A 16,861-nucleotide genomic window follows, 5' to 3' on the forward strand; every position below is an offset into this window, starting at 1 on the left:
GAACACACACCTGCTATTTTTGTGCAGCACCTGCCTGGCCTGCCTGCTGCGCTGCTGTCTGTGTGCTGCAGAGATAACAGGGGGGCTATTCACGGCTAGTCAGTCGGAGAGAGTCAAGCCCTGTCTCACTTCTGTGTGTGTGTGTGTGTGTGTGTGTGCGTCTTACCCTCTCATACACATCCAGACCTGCTCTGTCGCTCCGTTTATGCCCACCAAATACACACAGATACAGACAAATTCCTCATACAAATTCACTATCAACCCTTACTAGCAATTCCAGCTCAATCCATGTCTTTCTTTTGTACACACACACACTCACACACACTCTTCAGTCTGTCTGCTGCAGACTGCGGCCAGCTGATCTTAGAAAAGGAAGCAGTTGTGTGAAAATCGTATTACCGTTTCCAGTTTTGTGAATAACAATCACTCTAACAAAGCATCTCACAATCTGCAGGCAACCAACACGTGACAAAATGAACTTTATAAGAGTATGTTTTGCAAGAAAATACTGTTTCAGTCTTTCTACTTCAAATGTAATGTTTAATTCAATGTGTTACTTGCTGTTTCTTTGAAATTATTTCTGAAATTTAATGGCAAAAATTGTTTCAAATCCTGCACCAATTATTTTTCAGTGTGGTTACAAAATACAGATCCAACTTATCATTCTTTCCATTTCTCTCTAGTATTGGTACTTGTTAGAGGGAAACATCACTATCACGACTGCTCATACTTTAGGTTAGTGATTTAATCTAACCCTGAGTCTTTTGTGTATCTTGACATAAATTATATCTCCAATCATTTTGCTTATTGAGAAGAGGTGTGCTATTAATTTTCTTTGTGAACAGAGTTATGATTTTCGCTTGGTGAACGATAGAGGCTCTTTTGAATTGGTCACCTAGCAACCATCTTAAGCAACATGATAACTACTCTGAACACCTTAGTAACTGCGTAGCAACACCTTGGCAACCACCCAGATCACTCTAGCATCGTGGTGGAGAGTCTTGCACAGGCAAGCAAAAAAAATGACAAATCTAGTTGTTATTTACTGTGCACTGGAGTCAAACACAAACATTTTAGCTCATGTCATCTGAACAACATGCAGCTAGTGGACGTTTCCACTGTTTTCTGTGATTGTTATCGGCTATCTAAATATTCTGTTCTCCCCTGGAAATCTCTAGACTGTCCTTACATATGATTTCTTTTTCAAAGTCATGGAACCTATGGGCAAAATAAATAAATAATATAAATAAATCATGCAGTGCCTAAAAGGGCAAAGAAACACGTCAGCAAAAAGAAAAACAACAGGCAGATAAAGGCCAGCTTGATTTTACAACACCTTGATGAAGGACATTTCAGTCTTTCTCAAGAAGATACTGTCTCACACATATCTACCTATCCATCCATCCATCTGTCTGTCTCTCCATCTGTCCGTCCACCCATCCTATCTGTCTGTCTCTCTACCTCTATCTAAGTGTCAGTCAGTCTATCTATCCATCTATCCATCCATCCATCCATCCGCCTGTCTCTCCATCTGTCCGTCCCCCCATCCTATCTGTCTGTCTCTCTACCTCTATCTAAGTGTCAGTCAGTCTATCTATCTATCTATCTATCTATCTATCTATCTATCTATCTATCTATCTATCTATCTATCTATCTATCTATCTATCTATCTATCTGTCTGTCAATCTATCTATCTATCCATCCATCCATCCATCCATCCATCCATCCATCTATCCATCTCTTTATCTGTCTGTCCGCCCTGTCTGTCTTTCCCGAATAATGCCAATATGTATTCTGAACCCTTGTCTGCATAGTTGGCACAGAACTGAAACATTACAATAAATCATAATTAATATATTATGTATTATGGACCAATAATACATACATTTTTACAGCCCTTTTACATTAATGCTAATTTAGAAAAATACATTGATTAAAATGTTCATTTATACAACTTGAAATGTTATTAAATTGTAATAAGTGTAAATGAAATGTAGAAATTAACATTAACCTAGATCAGTGGTTCTCAACCTTTTGTGGGCCAGCTATCCTTTTGTGGCTATCCATTATCCAGGTCATTTACAATTACAATGACTATTTTAAACATTGTCTTTACTAACTTTCTGGGCCGGCCAGTTTCAATTACATAGAAGCCTATGGAGGAGTCAAACAGCTCTCAGATTTAATCAAAAATATCTTCATTTGTTTTCCGAAGATGAACGAAAGTCTTACGTTAGGGTGAGTAATTACTCCGAATTTTAATTTTTGGGTGAACTAACCCTTTAAGTCAATACTTTTTTAATGGCTTGTCTACTTTCCATTCCTTTCTAAAAAATAATGCAAAAGAAACGATACATAGCTTACATGTCGCATTAAACTGGCAGATTTTAGAATGGTGTAGGCAATTATTTTGCAAGTAATTACGTTTAATCTTGTCTTGTCTTGCCTGGATCTTTGGTGTAAACTCGTGAACGCCCCCCTTTCAAAAATCTTGCTTCCACCGCCCCCCGTTGTTCTCTGAACGCCCCCGTTGAGAACCACTAACCTAGATGAATAAAAGCCATACAGTATTGTCTATTATTAGGTCAAGATACCTTATGCATTAACTGTAATGTTCACGTATTGACAGTTATTGTTAGCTCCATAAAACACGCTGCAATAAACTTGACACCATTTGACATAATTAAAAAAAATCTTCTAAAAGCTTCTTTGGTGAAGGTAGTCATATGGTTCCAATGTAAACCATGTAATTCTGACAGCCTCACTGTACCATGGTACGACCACCACAATACCTTTTCAAAGGTTGCTCCCAGTTAAGTTTAAGTTATAAATGGTTGGTTTTCCTTGGAAACAAAGGAACCAATTCCTCTTAACTAAGCTTATAAATAATGCAAACCTACTAGAGCAACAAACCCAGACAAACATGACATAGAACGTAAAGGACAAAGGCTGAATTCAGGTGGCGATTGCATTTCAGTCATGCATGTATATCCCAAAGCACATGGTGAGACACCATAGATCCCCTATCCTCCAAGCCAAAATATGAAAGCTTTATCTTCAGAAACTCTGTTGACATGCGAAACGTGCTTTACATAAGCCCGGCACTGGAGAGGTTTGTTTATTACCGGCAAGAGCCGCAGAATTATGAAGCATCAGCGGGCCTGGAGTGTGCATGCATTCACAACAATAGAACGATGAACCAGTGAAACCACACCGCATCAGATCACTCACCCCGCACGTGAGAGAATTACAAACTAAACACTTTTGCAAGATATGGATCTTGCATGCATGAACTATGAGGCAGGCTACTGAAATCCAACAAAACATAAACAAGAAGAAAAAGAACCCTATCAGCCAGATACACCTGGTTAAAATCCCTAAAGGAACCTGAACAGTTCCATCATTATTTCAAAGCAATCCTGTATAAACAAGTGGAATGAAAATTAAACATCACCCAAACAAAAACTGGATCTTTCAGACCACCAATAGAATCTAAGATATTTTCCATGTGATTTTCCTTAAATGTCCAGCAGCAAAACATTATTTGAGTATAATACAAAGATTTCACAAATAAAAAAATCCTGGGAATCCTACAGTATCCTGTACAATATTCAAATTGAAAAGTTTTATTACTCCAGGATTTATGACTTGTACATATTATGTAAATATTACTTGATTAACTAACTTAAAGGGTTAGTTCACCCAAAAATGAAAATTCTATCATTAATTACTCACCCTCAAGTCGTTCCAAACCTCTAAGACTCGTTCATCTTCGGAACATAAATCAAGTATTTTTAATGAAATCTGAGAGCTTTCTGTCCCTCCATTGACAGCAGCCACTTTCAAGTTTATTCACAAAATATTAATCTCTAATGTGCATTAACTCAACACTGTCTGCTTTCACATCAAGTCCTGGTGCTCTCATGAACGTGCAGTGGAGATCAATATTTTGTAAAGAAAATGGTAAATTGTGGGGTTTTTTGGGCACTCGCATCACTTCATAATATTGAGGTTAAACCACTGTGGTCATGTGGATTACTTTAATGATGTCTTTACTGTCTTTCTGGAGCTTGAAATTGGTAGTTGCGTAGGCCGTCAATGGAGGGACAGAAAGCTCTTCATTTGTTTTCCGAATATGAACGAAATTCTTATGGGTTTGGGACGACATGAGGTGAGTAATTAATGACAATTTAATTTATTTTTGTGTAAACCTTTAAGGACTTATTATTTCAGAACACACAATTCCCAAAAGTAGAACAAATGCACTTCATCAAAAATAATGTAAGGAAATTGTTCCACAAACTCTTTGCTTCCATGTGATTTCCTTTAACTGCCCAGTAGCATCACATAATTCCAGTACAACACAAACAGACATTTAAAATAAAAAAAATAAAAATCCTGAAAGAGTGACAGTTTATCCAGTTAGGATTCTTATGAATTCCATTAAGTTTGGTTCCAAATGTTAATGCTATTTCATAAAAATTCCTCCAGTGTTTTTTGACTATGGCTATATTGGCTTGATGAACCTACAAGATCCAATGTGCATCATTGTCAGAAATTAACAAGAGCTCGGGGCAAGAAATGCCCGATAAAGTGACATAAAAAGCTCCATATATTTACAGTCTGGGGGCAAAAAAATATGTAATTCAACCTCTGTTTATGTATTTTTCATAATTCCTAATATTTTAGGCCAGTGATTATGGGTTTAGTTAGTGCCTCATCAGACACTGTGAAGCGAAGTGTTTGTGATGAGAAAATATTCAATAAGCAATTAAAACCCTGACAAAATGCCGCTGCTGTTCATTTTCTAAATAAAAAAAGTTAATTTCTGACTCTGCATTAAATCTATGCCCCAGTGACTGGCCGGCTCACCTGGTAAGTTGGATATCGGTGTGTTTAAATCCTCAAGGTGATGCGTTTCTTCTTGGCGCAGGATGCGGGACAAAGCTGGTAATTTCACCTGCCTCTCCTCCAAAGCGATCACGAGCACCGGGCTGACATATCGGTAAAACACGGGCGTCTCTGAGCGGGTCCGGTGCGCACCAGGCGTTTATAGATAGCGCAGTGGATCCGCGTTCTTCCACCCGCTCACTCAGACACAATGTCCCTTTCGCGACGGAATCAGTCGGGATCCTGTGTGGGGACGCTGCTGCAATTCGGTGAGGATATAACGGGAAGGTGTGGTTGGGTGAACGGACGGAGACAGACAACCGTGGCACGGGTCCAAAAGAGCAGCCCTGCGTTAAGACGCACGGCGCAGTGTGTGCCCGCCCGCTGAAAGCCTTTCAAAAGCAGAAGATTCACGTGCATATAAAGATATCAATGTCTGAGGAGGAATTGGTTTAGGTGATGGTTATTAACGCAATACATCCTCCTGCAGTCCGGAACGGAACGTCTCTCCAGCGGTTCCTTTGGTGATGTTCATGAATCAGTCTGTGCGACGTATAAACTGATATTTACATCCACCGGTCAGACGCCGAGCGCTGCGTAAACACGAGCATCATCCGTGGGCTTCAGAATGAGGAACCTAACCTTCCGAGAGGGGGATGGATCTCTCTCTGCCTTTCCCTCACACACACGCGCGCGCACACACACACAGAGAGACACACACACATAACCAACAATCAGTTAGGCAACGTATACACCCTCGGATAATTAGATCTAATTAATATCTCATTTGCTTCTTCTATAGATTAAATGAGGAGAAAATGGAGACCATCATGCTTCTCAATTTGTCCCTTGAGAAAAATACCCTGTTAATCTCACACGTCCTCAGAGATTTAGCAAATGTCTCAACAATGTCTCAAACGGTATAAGACCATATTCAATATTGAGCAGTGGAAGCCACAATATGACCTGGAAATAATTCAAATCAAATTCTTCCAAAACCAAAGGATTGGTGACAGTTTAAACCAGTCTTCACTCAGAAATTGATCATTTCATTACACGGAAATGACCAGAGTTAAAATAGCCTATACATGGCATTTTAAATGTGCTCCAATAATCTACTTTATTTGCAACTTTGAGAATTATTTTTTTACAGTAATTCCATGTGGTCAATTGCATCAGGAGAAACATCTGAGATAAAGCCAATACTTGAATGAAGCATATTTGACATCTCCATTATGTCTTCTTAGATGTGAAAGATCAACATCTGAGCAATAAGATTTTGAATAGCTACTGGAGAGCACCTCTCTCAAACTTGTATTGCTATTAAATAAAGCTAATTATAATTACAGTCTTATTAAAGATTCCAATTGGATGAAAAATTACCCTTTCTCTAATATGAGAATCTAGTTAATACATGAATAATACCTGAAAGAACCTGAAATAATACATCAAGAACTTAAACCTCCCAAAAAAAAAAAACACACAAATACAAAAGGTTAAGAATCGTATTGAGCAACAACAAAAAGTAGATTTCTTGCCAAAGTCGCTCTTTGTACCATGCAACCTAAGGTGCAAATGACATACATTTTTAAGGACGTAGCCCAAACCCTAACCATGGGGACATTTAAACAAAATTGATCTGTTTTTTGCCACTGTAAGTTGTACAAAATAAGTACGCATACACACACATCAGAGGTTGAAATTATTAGCACATAAAAATACACACACACTGAGAGAATAGAGAATAAATTGAGAATCACGATTCTGAAAAGACAACTAACAAAATAACATGTAATTTACTAAAGTTCCTGACAAAGCGTTAACTAAAATTTAATTAACTTGAATTAATTACTCGGTTTGAATGAATGATTCAATGCCTCAATCACTCAAAGACTTCACTTGCTTAATAACTAGATGAATCAGCGATTTTGAACGAAACTCTTGAATAAATGATTCAATGACAAATACATTTTTTGACAGTCACTTGTCGCCACCTACTGGTGTAACAATGTAATTAATACAATCCGTTTTTTGAAGTGGCAGGTTACTTTCAAAAGGTGATTTACTCTATTTTGTTCGCAACCTTAGACATCAGTGTTTATATCTGAAATTCAAACTTATCCAAGTACTTTGTGATAATTTGAATTATTGTAATACAGAAATAATGACACTGTGTTGTTGAAAAGACTGTTTGTGAGTGAAGCTGTTTCATATCTGTACATGACAACTGCTCTCTCTGGATCAGAACCCAGATCTGAATGTTCGCTGTGATCGTACTTGTCAAATAGACATAGCCGAATAGTTGTCATTAAGGAATAAGTTAAAACACATTATTGTCTGTGAATTCTCATATGTGATTGTATGCACTATAATACAGAATGTATTAAAAAATATATATATATTATTCAATTTCTGTTCATTTAAAGCAAAAATCCTCACCACAGCATGTATAACAAAGCCTCTTCTCATAAAATTGGACCATCTGTGTTTGGTTTTTGGCAGCCACATCTGCCGAAGCAACAATAGACATCAACAGACTGAACCATTTAATGAAGAACACTGTGATCTCATCTTAGATACAGGTCATCACACTGACCCGTTTACCTGCAAATATGTCATTTAACCTGCATTCCACCAACCTGTTGGAGAAAGATTGTTAATGTTGCAAACACTTTGTTTCTAATTGGAATAAATATCAAATGTCAAACATTACTGTTCAAAAGTTTGGGATCGGTTAGACTTTTGAATGTTTTGAAAGAAGTCTCTTATACTCACAAGACTGCATTTATTTAATCAAAAATACTGTGTAATATTGGAAAAAAAATTTGAGCTGAGCAACGATTAATCGCATCCAAAATAAAAGTTTGTTTACATAATGTGTGTGTACTGTGTATAATAATCTTGAATATATAAATACACACATGCATGTATATATTTAAGAAATATTTGCATGTATACACTGTATATATATTTATATATAATTTATATTATATATACATATTTTATATATAAATAACACATTTTTCTTAAATATACACATGCATGTGTATTTATATATACAAAATGATTATATACAGCACACATATATATTATGTGAACACAAACTTTTATTTTGGATGCGATTAATTGTTGCCGAGCACCAATTTTTTTTTACAATTTAAACTAACTATTTTCTATTTGAATATATTTTGAAATGTAATTTATTTCTGTGATGCAAAGCTGAATTTTCAGTGTTTTACAGTTTTCAGTGTCACATGATCCTTCAGAAATCAATCTAACATGCTGAAGAAACATTTCTTATTATCAGTATTGAAAACTTAGTATTTACTGTCATTTTTGATAGTATATAGACCTTATGCGCCAGAGAAACGAGGGCGCCGCCATCTTTAGAATATTGTCTTTGAACTTCCGTTTTAGCGGTCGCTCTGTATATTTCTATGGCGCTGCTTTCCAGGAGTAATTAGCTTTTGAAGACGTGGGTTTACTTAATGTAAAGTTAACGAAAGTTATCATGAGGATTGTAATGTTTAAAGCAGATAACGTAAAAAATGTAAGTCGACCGGGAAGATTTTAAAACGAGCCGTTCATTAATAAACACGCAAAATCGCTGTGAAAATACAGACCGGAAGTCAAAAGACAACGAGCGCAGCGCTGAAAAGGGGCGGGGCTACATAAGGTCTATAGATGTAGCATAGATTCCCTTTAAAAAAAATGGATTAACTCTGTTAATATGTTTCATATCAAAACAAAATGGCAACTAGAGATAAAATAAAATGACTGCAAATAAGAATTTGTTTTGTAAGGCAGACACATTTTTAAATATAAATAGTAAAACAAAATATGTTGTGTACCTTAATTCGTTGTTGATTTCATTTCTTTGCAATTCTTTGTGTATTCATGGCTGAACCTGCAGTCAAGGAAAGTTTTTGTTAAAAAGCATAATAGTCCACAAAATGAAGTGCATGTATAAATAATCCTGTGAATCTAAAAAATGTATTTTGGATGTAAAAACATTTAAAAAAAAATTGATGTGTGTGTCATTTCAACACTTTAGGTGACTCAGCAGCGTAGACGGTAGTGCTTCATCTCCCACCGTCACACACGCAGAACAGATTTTCCAGATGGATTCTCGGCTGATTCACCGAGTTGTGTGGGATATCTGCTTCCGATTCTGTTATGTGACTCATTAAAGTTTAAAGCACTCTCAAAAGACTACAAACATGCTGAAACACAGGATCAAAAAGCACATGCATGCGTTCCTCAAGGGTTGTTCACATCAAATAGCAATGCTTAAATCAGACAAATTAGCAAATTAGTACTAGTACTCGGTAGTACTTGTACTCCTTAAATAAATAATAGTTTTGTAGAAAAACAAGCCCTTTGCAAGCATGCAAGTGCAAATATTTTTTCAGGACTGAAAACAAGACTCTGAAAGCCCAGTTTCCCTGATAACCTTCAAAGAAACTGCGATCAAAGAGAGAAAAAGAGAGGGCAACACTTTTTAGTGATATTCCTGTCAGGCAGGTTTTCATCACCCATGCTTCTGTTGCTGAGGAGATGAGCATCAGGAAACCATTACGGGTGATATTTTTAGGCAAGCATTGGAACAGATGCTGCTTTGATATGAAACGGGTGAAAAAGTATCCGATTCTGACATCTACAAATTGGACACAGGTCAGTAGCAAATCACTCCAGAAAGTGTTTTTAGCACAACCCTTGCAAAATGGAAAGCCTATGTGCAAAAAAAACTTTCAAAATGTTGCAAACAAAGCCAGCAGGCCAGACTAACACATTGTAGCAATTGAACGTCAATAAAACAGTTTCAGCTAAAAATGAAAAATCTGTCCACAGCTCTCAGATCTAATTTGTGCATATAGGCTACGTTCACACTGCGAGCCTTAGTGCTTAATTCCCATTTATTGCTCAGATCCGATTTTTTTGTATAGCTGTTCACGTTGTTGTACTTGTGGCCAATATCTGATTCAGTAAAAAAAAAAAAAAATTTATATGATCAATAAGTTATGACAAACTTTAACTCACCAAAATAATGTTAAGCAATTTTCAACTTCTTTTTTATGTTATACAAGATTCAACTTATTTTTAAAGTCAGTTTAATGTAATTTAAGTTGAAATGACTTAAACATCAAAGTTGATTATACTTCATTTAAGGCAGAAACTTATGCACGGATATATAAATAGATATACGGAAGTAAACACAGAGAACATTAAAGTAAGCGATTACATGTTTATTTATAGTGTGATCTGCTGAAGAAGCCAGCAGATTTATGCAAATGAAATATAAAAAACAAAGATGAGGATGCAAATTTTTTAACGCTTATGATACGAGCCCACGTTTTGCTTGTGTATTTGTCACTGTTCTAACAAGCGACTCCCATGAGTGCAGAATTGTGACGGATGTTGATCTAGAGTGAAATAAAGGGCTGTTGTTCAGACTGAGGTATGAAACATCTGAAACCTGTATCCGGATTTAGGACCACACATGGGAGAAAAAAAAAAATTCCAACAAAAAACGGATTTGGGCCACATTTACCTGCAGTCTGACAATAACGTAAAAAGCTCTATATAAATAAAGGTGACTTGACTTGACCAAACAGTTGATGGGCCCTACTGACTTCTAGTGAAGTTAGGTGAATGGGGTCCATCAACTGTTGCCCGATCTCACGGGAAAACGTACAAATTCTACGAGGTGGCTTATTCGTACGAATTCATACGACCTGACTCGTACGAATTAGTACGATTTTTGCAAAATCGTACATATTTTACGAATTAGCCAATTCGTATGAATTCATACGAATGACCTACCCCTGACCCCGCCCCTAAACCTACCCATCACGTGGGTTAAGACAAATCGTACAAATTCGTACGAGTGAGGTCGTACGAATTAGTACGAATTAGCCAACTTTTTATCATTCGTACGAATTCGTACGAATTGGTCGTGAGATAGCGTTGTATATTCTCCAAAATATCTTCTTTTGTGTTCAGAAGACAGAAATTCATAGGCTACAGGTTTGGAACAGCTTGAGGGTGAGTAAATATTGAGAATTTTCATTTATGGGTGAACTATCCCTTTAAGAGCTGAATCAGAGGGGAAAGATTTAAATTGATTAAAATTTGCACAAACAAAGCATTGATTTAATAAATCACAAAACCACGTTTCACACTTTTTTTTTGAAAAATCTACTTGCTTACCGTTGACTCTGAACATCAAGCTGGGGTAGGAGATAGGAGTAGCCTACTTTAACAGAAAAATAGCATATAGAGCTTTAATCTGGTTTTATTTGAAGGAAGCCATTTAACGTAGCCTAATTACTTTTTAACAGCTTCAAAACTTTGTAATCGATATTCCTACGGAGCATGTAAAAATAGACACACATATTACCGTATCCCTGGAGATGGACTTGAAAAACACAAACAGGTTTATTGAATGTGGGATGTGATTGTTGAGAAGCGGGTAGTGACTGACGCAAAGTGGTGCATCGTGTTTAAAGACAAGACAGAGGGATTCTGCCATCTAGTGGAGGACGTCAGTAGTGACGCAGATTCTGACGTGGCTGACTGCTGGAAACTTCAGAAACAAACGCTATTGATGTTGATTCCAAGAGTCTTTGCACTGGGGATCTTACTCTGAGAGCAAGGAACAAGCAATCATGTACAAGCTACTAGCTTTGTGAAAATCACTTGTTTTGCTTTTGAGGCCTTATGCATATGTTCGATTGACCTGTCTGTCAATGCACTCACATTATCAACATCAGTGTGTTTACAGGTCTGGAGGAGTTACTTTAAAACTGTGTAGATTGTCTACAAGCTACAAGCGTGAGTTACTTACATGCTAGCAAAGTCGAGAACCTTATGCTGATCATATCATATAAAAAAATTGGCAGTCACTTTACTTGGCACAAAAACATTGAAGGTGGAGTAAGCGATTTCTGAGAAACAGTTGATATTTGAAATCACCAAAACAAACACGCCCCAACCCAAAAGGATCAAACCCCTCTCTCGATAGCTCCGCCCCCAAATTCACAAACACGCTATGCAAAACAGGCACCTCCCCCCTAATGTGTGTATACACCCCTTACTGCTGATTGGCTGAGTGTGTTTTGGTGGTGTCTGATCCTTTCGGAAAAAAACAAGAAAAAAAACTATATAGACATAATTTAAAAAAAAAGATGTTTTTTTTACAACAAAATAACTAAAACTTTCATATTAAAATGTAAAAATAAAAACTGATTCAAAATATTAGTAAAAGCTATAATAGTATCTCAGTGATATAAAAATTGGAAATAGTTGTCAGCTACTGGAAATGCTGTAGTGTTGAACAACTGAACTACTGTCATGCAAAATTAGGGCTACACCTGTTAGCTTATTCGCAGATATTGTGATTTTTAAAGGGATCCAGTAGATCACGAAAAACGATCACAATAGTTAAGTGAATAAATGTTTTCCCAAATATAGTTAAGAAAGTAGCATCACTACTTTTGTTTAGATACTCCTCAGTTAAAGGACAATATTGTCTAGTTAAAAAAATCCGCCGATATTTAAGATCATCATCAGTGATTAATAGAAGTGTTGCAACTAAACAAGCCTCTTGCTCTCTAGTCAAGAAAAAAACCATATCATTCAACCACTAATCTACCAACCTATGAACATAAATGTAAAAATACCACTGTAACTTTACAGCTTTCCTTTATTACTCAACCACAGTACATCACATCTTCCAGCTAAAAAAAAAAAGTTAAAGAAAACATTACCCAACACACACAATGCATCTTACATCATAGGGGGACATACCATAACCTCATTATACAGACGTGTACCTGGAAACATACAGTAATTTTTTTTGCAGATCTCGATACAGATATGTGACTCCGCGTAACTAGAAATACAGCAAATTAGCTTACAAAATTGTGAGTCGGCATACAGTATTTTAGAGTTATCAGATAAGGTTGTGCTGCGTCACTTCAAATGATCATTATGTGGAGTTTCGTGTGGGTCTGGATGAGTACATCGACTCCGTCCAGCTCTCACAGTCAAAGGTTCGACGTTATTGCTCGGTTGTTCAGAGATGTGAATACTAACTAACCCTTTTTTCCTTAGAGCTCTAAAAAACAACTGAAAAAAACATCCTACCATTCTTTTCATATATTATGCTAATGTGGACTATTTAATCTCGGAAAGTCGTAATATACAGTACACTGAAATTTGCACACTATAATTAGTCCATTTTCATTTCGATTTATATCTTATCTATTACATGCATACTGAAAGTGGCACACCACCTGCTTTAAAACAAAGTCTGCTATGCTCATCATGACAGATGTCAACAAGCAAAATTATTTTTCCTGCTGTCTGTGGTTTTTAAGACCAATATAAATCCGATTTTGTTTTACTGGCAGTATCTTGGTGACAAATATGAGATACAGACATCAGGTTATAAAACAAGCACTACCCTTAGGTGATGCATAGCAAACAAGATGTTAAAGAGCACGCAATGCCCCTTTAAAGGATTAGTTCACTCAAAAAAAAATTAAAACTCATCATTTACTCTCCCTCATAGTGTTCAAAACCCGTCCGACTTCTAAAGTTGAAGAATTAATGAGCTGTTTTTTGAAAAAGTGAAATCATATAGCAACCAGATGCTTTCAAGACCCTAAAAGGACAAAAAAAACCACTATTAAAGTATTATAAACATAAGCTGTACATTTGCTTTGTATGAGAAACACAACATTTTTTAAGGGATAGTCCACTTAAACATGAAAATTGTGTTATGATTTACTCACCCTCATGTCATTCCAAACTTGTGTGACTTACTTTCTTCTGTGGAACGTAAAAAGATATTTTGAAGAATGTTGGTTTCTTTTTCCATTGACTTCCATTGTTTGGACAAGAAGTACAATGGGAACCAAATCTGATTGGTTACCAACTCTCTTAAAAGTATCTTCTTTTGCGTTCTGCAGAAAGTAGTACAGGTTTGGAACGAAAAGAGGATGAGTAAATGATGACAGCACTTTCATTTTTGGTGGCTATACCTTTAAATGTTTATTCATTAATTCATCATCTTTTCTGAGCTTGACAGCCCTTGGTCACTATATGCTTCATTGTATGGGGCTTCTAATGTTCAAAAATGATCCTTTCACGGTTCACAGAAAAAATGATGTCATACAGATTTTCATTTGGGTGAACTATCCCTTTAAGTGAAAAAACTACATGTCCAGGCTAAAAAGACACACCTATCCCTTTTAAAAACGTCTCTTAAACAGTGAAAGGTTTGTTTATATTATAGCAAAGACATATCAACCTTATAAAAATAGATCTGGAAGTTCATGTTAAATATCCACTGAACACATAAGAGCATGTCTATAACAGCGAGGCTGTTTTACGAGAAGTGAACGCTTAAATAGCTCAATATACAAACCATTACGCGATAAGAAATAGCAAAAAACGTGATTCAATGACCTAGCATGCGGTAATATTAAAAAAACCTGTCACAGTTCTTCCTCTCGCAGACAAACATAGACAAGAGGTCAGCGGTGGATGGAGGTCACGACCCCATTCTGAAACGGCTCAGAAAACTGTCAGTCACACATCAGACTGGGGTTGACTTGGGCGTTTAAGTCAGAGTTCATTTATGCACCATTACATCAACGTGCACAAGCTAAGAGGAGAAACCAATGTGAGGATAACAGGTGTAGCGTGATCTTTTGGGGATAGAGTGAGGTTTCCTGTCGTTCTCAGGTGCTCATTACATCTATTGACCTTCCACAATTCAGTGTGTGGGGACAAAGTGGAAAAAAAAGGATCACAAACTGAAATATTTACAAATTCAGTCCCTATTTTTGGGGCTGGAAAAGCCAACTGCTTCACGGCGATAGTTATGCCGTGATTCAATACATCGCGATGCATCACAAAATCATACCATTTGGAGCAGGAAAGGAGTTTCAATCTTCCTTGACATGTTCACTTTACTTTTATCTGATAGAAGCAGCACCTTAAAAACAGTGTTGGTACTCCTTTTTATAATGACAGGGAAGCAAGTGGACCATGCCTGTCAACACTCCCGTTTTCCCCGGGTTTCTCTCCCGGTTTGTTATTTCTCCCGGGAAACTCCCGTAATTTGCATGGCCCAAACTCCTTAATGAATAATCGGACCAATATGTTTGTCTAATGTTGACCAGTTGCCAGATCTTGTATTAAAGCGCTGAACGTTCAGCACACAAATCTCCCGGATTTTGAAAACCAAATGTTGACAGGTATGAAGTGGACAGATGTCAAAAGAAACAAAAAAGAATTGGAGAAAATAAAACCTGTAGAGGCCTACACTACTAGTTAAAGGACTGGACAGATCCACTTATTTTTATTATGACTATTTAGCATTTTAGAATAATAGTAAAGTCATCGAAACTATGTAACTATAAACTATGCTTCTTTGTCTAGACTCCAGCTCTGGACTCTGGACATTCATTAACCATCTTCACGAGGAGCATCCTGGGACGGTTTTGTAAACAGTATTGAAGGAGTCCACGTGTATGCTGGACATATCTGGTCACATGCATTAAAAAAAGAACATTAATTAAGATTTTAGTTTTGTAAAGAAATTCATATGTGCTGTAGGCACAGCTTATATTTTGTCAACAAAACTAATTTCAAGCATTGAGGCAGGAGCCTTTAGAGTATCATGAGAAACAAACTCAGTGTGTCCAAACTTTTGACTGGTAGTGTATCTCTAGACGCCTAATGAAGATGAGTTCACCCTGTTTACACCTGGCATTAAGAAGAGTTTTGGACGATCGGATCAGACGAGGGAGAAGCATTCCTGTTTACGCCTGGTGTTTTAATCCGTATCTTTTGTGCACTTTCAACCACTTCTGTCCGGATTTCTTCGAGGGGAGGGTCTATGTATGTTTTTTTTTAGATCTCTGACAGCCACGAGATCACGAGTGTGTGTTAGAAATCAGGAATGGTGAGAGAACATTGAGCTTGGTACGTTTTTCGTCTTCAAACAAAACTGACGCATCAAGTCAGTAAGCTGAGAGAAGGCGGTCTTTTGTGGCTGTTCGAATGCATTCGATCACATGGGCGTCTGCACTAAGAGCAATCCGGTCAAATGTGTTTTCGACTACCTCCGGAAGTTGTCGAAAACGGACAAGCTGAAAACATTTTAGACCCCGTTTACACCTGTATTTAACGTCATCCACTTGTGATCCGATCGACCAATATTAATCTTAATGGCCCGAGGATTCAATAAAAACACATTCACACACACAGCAGATGGTCTTCAAAAGGTTGAACAAAGAACACACACGCATATTCTTGTACATCTATCTTTGTGAGGTCATTCATTGACACAATGCACTCTGTAGCTCCTTACCCTTCCCATCACAACATCACAAGTGCCTAACCCGTACCCTTAACCCAGTGGTTCTCAACTCCAGTCCTCGGGACCCCTTGCTCTGCACATTTTGTATGTCTCTCTTATCTGACACACTCAGTTCAGTTCATGGAGTCTCTCCTAACGAGCTGATGATCTGGTTCAGGTGTGTTAAATAAGGGAGACATAGAAAATGTGCAGAGCAGCGGGTCCCGAGGACTGGAATTGAGAACCACTGCCTTAACCTAATTATAACCTTATCCCTAAAACAAAGTCTTGACCCTAAAACAGGCCTTTAAAGGAGTCTCAGAAAGTGAAGACCAGCCCAAATATTCTCACTTTACTCTTGTTGTCCTCACTCTGATGGTCTAAAATCTCAAATCAGTCCTCACGAAGATAGTTTTACAAGTATACACACACACACACACACACACACACACACACACACACACACACAGAATCTGTCCAGCAGAGAGTTCTTGTCTGAAAAGGTGGTAATGCTGTTTTTAAAACAGACTGGTCATCTGCTTACCCACGAGACCTAATAAAAGGGAAAGTACATAAACACCCACAAGATAAGAGCTT

At 37.2% G+C, this 16,861-nt stretch overlaps 1 protein-coding gene across 1 annotated transcript in view; it reads right to left on the reverse strand.

The window, feature by feature from the left end:
• Positions 1-5,372, reverse strand: part of sema6ba (sema domain, transmembrane domain (TM), and cytoplasmic domain, (semaphorin) 6Ba) — a 133,881-nt gene extending 128,509 nt beyond the window's left edge. The window contains exon 1 of the mRNA XM_084411996.1: positions 4,873-5,372. The gene's annotated coding sequence lies outside the window, so the exon portion shown is untranslated. The remainder of the gene's footprint in view (positions 1-4,872) is intronic.
• Positions 5,373-16,861: the final 11,489 nt, after the last annotated feature.

Source organism: Rutilus rutilus, assembly GCF_951802725.1.
Source record: "Rutilus rutilus genome assembly, chromosome: 6".
NCBI classification, from domain to species: domain Eukaryota; kingdom Metazoa; phylum Chordata; class Actinopteri; order Cypriniformes; family Leuciscidae; genus Rutilus; species Rutilus rutilus.